The sequence below is a fragment of the Fulmarus glacialis genome, unplaced genomic scaffold (assembly GCF_000690835.1).
Source record: "Fulmarus glacialis isolate BGI_N327 unplaced genomic scaffold, ASM69083v1 scaffold17820, whole genome shotgun sequence".
Taxonomy (NCBI): Eukaryota; Metazoa; Chordata; class Aves; order Procellariiformes; family Procellariidae; genus Fulmarus; species Fulmarus glacialis.
The window spans coordinates 394-7,690 of record NW_009187303.1 but is presented as its reverse complement, the minus strand read 5'-3'; positions in this window follow the sequence as shown (position 1 = coordinate 7,690).

Below are 7,297 nucleotides of genomic sequence, written 5' to 3'. Positions count from 1 at the left end.
TGCTGGCAGCTCCAGAGCACTGGACCTGCAGTTCGTGGGCGACCTGGTTCAGACCTTATTTCTGCTGCAGCCAGGCTGTGAAGGAGGAATACATTTTTCAGGAAATAAGAGGTATTTTGTGTGTTTACAGGTACTACAGTTTCCATTTTGATGCAACCCGCACTGAGACGTCTCGTGCCACTTTAAGTAAACCCTCTATTTTTAAATCCTGAATCTGCTGAGAATATGTTGGAGGAAAAGCAAGAGAGTGTGGGTTTTCACGGTCACAAGGCAGGTGTCCGTGAACAGAGCTCACAAACACAGCCCTGTTCCCACCTGCTACCGAGCCGCCTGGGTCAGCATCTGGATAGGAAACCATCAGGGGAAAACCAGTGCCCAGCAAACCCGATGACCCAGCAGGGAAACCAGGCTGTGCTGAGGAGCTTGGGTGTGGGTCTTGACCAATCTGATGCTTATGGGGGCTGGTTTGGAGACATTTTAGGGCTTGTACACACACATAAATTGCTCTGCATTAATTATTCCAGCCTAGCAAAGCTGGACAACCTGCTAAAGTAGGGACAGATAGAGGGACAGCAGGAAGAAGTGCTTCTTCTAGGGGAGCTAAACCCAGCCGGGAAAGGGTGTAAGTAAAACTCCTTTAGCTGCTTGTATGGCAGGGGCTGTGTAACCATTTCAGCAACGGTTTGTTATCACAATCCTTAATTGCTGCAGGGTAGCAGTGAAGAAACAGCAGGGAGCAGGCCTTAGTGGCCAACTGGACAGCAGCATTTGGGGATGGGATACTCAGGTCCTGTGTACAGCCACAACCCCGCTCCTTCTCGGTGCAAGCCCCTGACGGTGCCCGTTTGCTAAGGGCACGCTCACATTTCATCCCGAAACGCTATGTTCTGCGCCAGGCAGCAGCTGGAAGCAGCTACACTCTGCCCCAGAAGTACAGCAGGAACAAGGCAATAACTCAGGCACAGACGCACGAACACAGAGATAGAGTTCAGGACCAGAAATAAGAGCCAAACAGACCGCGGCAGCTGCGCACAAAGGCGTGCTGGAAGTGTGAGAAATGAGCAGCCTGCGTGTTGAAAGGGCAGCGTTTGAGAGAGTGACAAATTTAGCCTAGATGTAGCCGGGGAGGAAAGTTGCCACTCGGGGAGCAAAAATTGCTTTAGAAGCCAGGTCATGTCTCTGCAGCGTTTTGAAACCAGCATCTCGCACCTTGCTACTGGTGGCCCTGTGCACACGTGTGTGTCACTGTCACCGATCAACGGGATCGCACATCGCAGCCTGGGAGAGCTGCTCGCCGGGGGACAGATACACCGGGCTTCTGCGGCCAACGCACCTACCTCTTGCCTGGTAATTCGGTTTCTCGAGCACCTCCGGCTGCAGCACAAACATCTTTCCGGGTGTTAGCACCTTCCAGCAGCCACTGCTGTGGGTTGCCGTCTTGCAGTCTTGCACAGCGCAGTGTGCTTGGGAGGGCAAGCGCTCTGCCTGCCCTGCTGCTCCCAGCCCTGAACTTTAAACTGAGGGCCATATCCAGTTCCTCAGTGGTCTTCTCTGCAGAATAACTCTGCAGAGGCAGCCAGGACACCTGGTTTTCTGCCCAGAGCAGATGCAGGGACAGAAGTGGCCTACAGGCATCTGGATGCAGTCCTCAGGACGATATTTCCTTGCCAAGCAAGCCCCGGCTGTGGCCAGCTCCCCTTCCCAAGTGGCTTTGTTAGAAAGCGGCTGCCACGAAGTGAGGTCGGGCTGCCAAAGGCAGAGCCAGACCCTGCACCATCTGGCAGCCCGCGGAGGGCTCAGCTCCATGTCTGACCCTAGCGCTGGGGCTGGCCAGCGCGTCCCACTCAGTTCACCCAGGTTTTTCCCCAGGCTAGAGCAGACAGCACAGACCATCCCGAGTCACAGCACAGCACCGGCATTCCCCGCTGCACAAGTGCAAGGAGCCGTTTGGAGTCACCGACCGATTTTTACCTTTCCAAGACCCCCAGAACACAGGGCTGAAGCAAAGTCTGATTAGCTTTGGCATCAAACCTCTAGGCAGGTCTCGTTGCCTGACAAACACACGGGAGACTTTGCTTTAGGATTAGGTGTTTACAAGTGCCTGGCCTGAACAAGAGACAGTCAGCACTCTGGAAACCCTCCTGGAGCCAGGGACCCAAAGTCCTTAAGGGAGGAAGGGCATTGGAAAGGACAGCAGCAACGGACAAAAATTCACCTCCATTAAACCAGATGATGGCAAAGAAAGAGTGAAGAAAAGTATTCCAGAAGAATGTGTATTGCAATTGTCCAGTCTCACAGAAATCCACCAGGGAACTTTTACAGCAATAGGGAGGGGCTTTTCCCTTTCGATACATTGCAGATATCGCTGTTGAAACCCAATTAAAAAGATCATGATGACCATCTTCGAAGTCAACGTGTTCATAGGAGCTTGTGAACACGGCTGCCTCCCAGCATACTATGTGCTTCTGATGTTCCCTAGTGCAATTTTGTTCTGAATAAATAGATCCTTTTGGGGTTAAGTTATTAGATACAAATCTTCCCAAAATGAAAGTAAACCTGAAACAAAACAATAACAGCTAGAAGACCCAAACCGACACACACACGAATGTGCAGACAGCTGCCCATTCTACAGTACTGCACGTCATCCACAGCTAGAAAATTAAATAGATCTTCAACTCTGCCACATTTACACGTTAAATACATATAACCCACTCAAACCTTGCATGTAAACTTTGTTGGATACCTTTGGGGGAAAAAAAAAAAAGTACAATGTAATACGTAGATATTCGAGTACAAAGAGCTCCTGGATTGTTTTGTGAAAGAACGAAAATAGAGATTTTGTTAATATGTTTGGTTTGCAGCCTCTTTAGGGAACAAAGGTTAAGAATTTAGAGCCTCAGGTAAAAACATTTGGATTTGCTGCTGACCTTTTATGTGCTAAAGGATCTGGCCTAAGAGGCTGGAAAACGATAGCATTGAGACTCTGTCCCCTGTTGTTTGCGTCCTGGTCTTGCTGCTGCTCTGCAGGGGGGAAGAGAGAGGTTGCAGCCCACACTGGCATTGCTCTGATCACTGGAGTGTTATGGCGGTACTGGAGTTTGGCTTGTTGTAAATTTTCTTCCTTCCCTCCCTGCCTAGATATTCACAGGCAGCATTTAGTGCGAGTCCAGTAACGTGCAGAGGGGTGGGAGGAAAGGATGCAGTCCCGTAAGAGGAATTTAGAGCATCCCTTCCAGGGAAGACCTTGGTAAACACAAGCCACTTGGCATATTTGCTGGCAGCACATTTCTTGATTCCACCCGCCAAGGTGTCAGGCTCATAACATTGCAGGTCACCACCATGGTTTGGAGCCAGCACTGGCAGGAAAGAATTTTTTGCATAAAGTGGAAAGAACATCCCATTCTGCCCAGATCTGAATTTTTTTTCTCCACCTCTGTCAGATAACTCTGATCTTACAGGAAGACGATGAGCACAGCTATTGCTACCAACCTTATATACCACGATGGGGCATCTCTCATGCATCTTTGCAGACCTCAGAGCTCAATGGGGGAAGGTTTGGCTTAACAGCTATTCTCAGGGATGAGCAGATCCTCAAAGTGACCAGCCTGAGAGCTCTGGGAAAAAGGAAAATGATCAAACTAACCAAGCCAACAGCCAGCCCTCTTCTTTGGCCTTTGAGTGACTGCTCCATCTGAACACCCAGTCCCTTTTATCTGAGGGAGCCTTTTGTTCTTCCTTTTATTTTCAGGGGGGCAATGCTGTTCCCTAGCCAGGGCTCCCTGAGCCGGGGCAGCCGCAGAGCGCGCTCCTCCGGCTCCGCAGAGACCGTCACTTTTATGCTTTACCCCCATCCTCAGATTTAGGGGAGAAGTTTGAACTCTGGACCTGCCAGGACATGGAAACCAGCTTTTTGCAGAGCAGGGCCTTTCCCTTTGCTTTGTACGCCCCAGGCTCCTCACCCTGGAGGGACGCCCAGTGAGAAAAGAGCCCGGGGGCTTTTCTGTGCCCCTCCGGCTCCGCAGAGACCGTCACTTTTATGCTTTACCCCCATCCTCAGATTTAGGGGAGAAGTTTGAACTCTGGACCTGCCAGGACATGGAAACCAGCTTTTTGCAGAGCAGGGCCTTTCCCTTTGCTTTGTACGCCCCAGGCTCCTCACCCTGGAGGGACGCCCAGTGAGAAAAGAGCCCGGGGGCTTTTCTGTGCCTGGCTGTGGAGGTCTTCCCTCAGGCCTGGTAAAACTGCTGGCCGGGAGCTGGGGAGGCGTGCGGGGTGCCCGGCTCCTTCGCCTCGGCTTCCCACAGGTTGTCGTAGCTGAAGTCGCTCTGGAAGCTCTGGAGCTCGGCGTAGTCATGGTAGGCTGCGGAGTCGCGGTGCGGGCAGCTGGCCTCCGGCAGGTCGTAAGTACCGAAATTCCCATCTGCAGAAAACCAGACCAAAGCTCTGAGAGCTCATGAGCAACCCGACGGCTGCCTTCTCCTTCGCCAGCAAGAGAGAACGCACGAGGGTCAGCAATATCACAGCCCAGAGGCAACTAGATCTGGGCAAAGCGGTGGAAGCTGCAAGTGTGCCATAGAAGAAACCACAAGCCCCCACGTGCGGCCAGAGCTGGTGGGCGGTGCGTGGAAGCCAAGGCAACGGCCTCCACCAGACAGTTGCAGGCAAGGGGCAGGGTGACAGACCGGGTCCCACCACGGGGAAGCAGGAGGAAGGAAGGGCATGCATGAGTCCCCACGTTCCCTCTCAGCCCTGCTTTGAATGACGCTTATGGAGACAGACACCGGCGAGGCGGGTGGGCTGCAGCACCCAAGCAGCCTCCCAAGAGTCTCACCGGGTGGCTGCAATGAAGGGCCCAGGCGTTCCTCTCGCAGAGAAGAGACCTGAACAGAAAGAGACGCGCTGATGAGGATGACTTAGCACTGCGGTCCTGGGATACCACGCACCAAGGTGGTTCCCCCATCCCTGCTCCCCAAGATGCACCCCGTCACAGAGCAAAGGTCTCAGAGCCCTGCAGTGACTGACCACTCTTCCAGCCCGGAGAAAGGCAAGCTGGGACCCCTGCACCCCTGTGTATTCCCCTGCAGCCCACACAGTGTGGGGCACTAGGACTGCCCTTACAAACTCACATCTTCAAGATAAGAAGCATCGTCAGGAGGCTGCAGCTGGAGACGGAATGAGGTGCCAGGGGTGCTGTAACTCGGAGCCGCAGGCACCTCTCTGCAGTGACTGCTGGGCAGGGGCTGGCAGCTCCTCTTCTGCAGAGAGAGATGCTGGGGGACCGGGGGGGCCGGGCATCCGTTCGCCTGGGCTGAACCCGTCTGTCCGTGACACTGCAGGAACTTAACCAAAACAAACTCTAGATTTGATACCTGCAGTGGAGAGTTGGGGAACGCCGACTGGCTGCTTCCCCCCTGTAAGCCAGCCCTGCTATGAACAGACTTAGGCAAACCAAGGTTTTCTGCCTGCCTTGCAAATTCTACTACATTCCAATCCTGAAGGCCTTAGATGGGAAAGGAAGAATGGTTGCGGGTCCCTCGCAATGACCCACAGAGGCAGTGGAAGTTGGCCAGATGTGAAGGTAGTAGGATGAAACCTACTGGCAGCTTAGGGGATGAGGAAGGACAGAGAGCAGTCAGGAAGAACCTCTGAGGGAAGGGAGGACTTCAACAGTATGAGGGATGCCAGCCACAGACTCAGAAATAGTCTTTTCCCAAGAGGTGCGCAAAACTAGAAATGTAGCCTTTCATAGGCGCTCAGTTATCGCAGCTGGAATTTTTGGGGATGGATAAAGTGGTCTCTGTGTCTGACTCATCTCTAGTTTCTGTAGACTGGATCACATCTCAGTGTCTGCCTTTGTTTTGCGGTTTCTGGCTCTTCCTGGGATTGTTGTGACGCTGGCATCCAGTGATAAGACAGGGGAAACCTGTTCCCCTCTGACTCTGTCCTGGCTTGAAAAAACAGAGAACTATGCCGTGCCCTGCCCCACCCCGAAATGCCGGCCTCGCGTTTCCACATCCCGCTCAGGCTGGGGCAGACAGCAGGAAAAGAAATAGCCCGAGGCACGATTTCTGGAGCCAAAAGCCGGGGTGCTGAGTCAGGGCCGTAACCAGCAGCAAACGCGCAGGGTACCTCTTCCAGGAAGCTGGAGCCTGCCACACTGCGAGCGCTGGGGGAGCTGGGCGTATAGGGGTCCGCGTACAAGGGGGAGCGGGGCATGGCTGGCTTCTCCAGGGAACTGGAAGCTGTCGAGGGCTGACTTCCCACCAAGCTCCATCTGTTCAGCTAAAAGGCAGAATTGAGACAGGAATGTGATATGCTGTTCCCTACTTGCAATTCATCTCCAGGAGGGATCGGCGGGGGGAATCTCCCTGCGGTTCAAGTCCCAAATGCTGAGGGATGGTGGGGCTGACTCCCGGCTGTAGCCGTCTGTGCTAACAAGGGGACTTCCCTGGGCGTAAGGCAGATGCACACTCATTGAGGCTGAGGGAAGGGAAACGCGGCATCACACACTAGACCAGTGATGGACACATGCTGGAAAGCCCTCAGAAGAAGAGGCTATGTCCTATGAAGTAGTAACACTCCTACTTGCAGAGCACTGGTGCTCGTGTTGCCTCAGGAATTAATGCCCAGCATCTCAGGAGCTCCAAGAGACGTTGCTCCATTTGCTGTGTTTAACCTCACCTCCCATGGACCATCTTCAAATGGAAATGGGTTTCACGCCTGCCCTAGAGCACCTGCCAGGACAGTTATTCCTGCAAGTAGCACTGTAAGGAAAAATATGAACCGTGCACCAGTTCCTCTGCTGCTCGACCCTTCCCAGGCAGAGGGCCAGCCCCACCGCGTCCCAGCCCCCTTACATTGCTCAGGTCCAGGTGTGGCGGAGGAGCTGCAGGGTGATGCTGCGAGCTGCGTGCGGAGTACGGCTCGTTGTACACCGAGGAGAGGAGCTCGCCGTTGGGGTTTTCGGGAATGAGGCTGCAGATAGTCCTCTCCGTCTCCTGGCTGGGCAGCTGCTGGCCACAAGGCCCACATTTGCCCTTGGACTTTCTGGCGCTGCCCCCCCTCCGCAGGTCGTGCGCGGCCAGCCCCGTGCTTGGCCAGTTGGCCTGTGCCAGGCACTGAAACAAGAAGACAGACCTCGGAGCTGGCTCTCCTCAGGCCAGCCCCAGATACGCAGACCCACCCGCAGCCAACACAAGGCACTCCCCTGCTAGGGCTGCTGCAGCGGGCATCGCACTGCGCTCGTGCATCGGCCACGGTCCTGCAGCCGGGCACGTGCCCCACGCGCTCCCCCCCC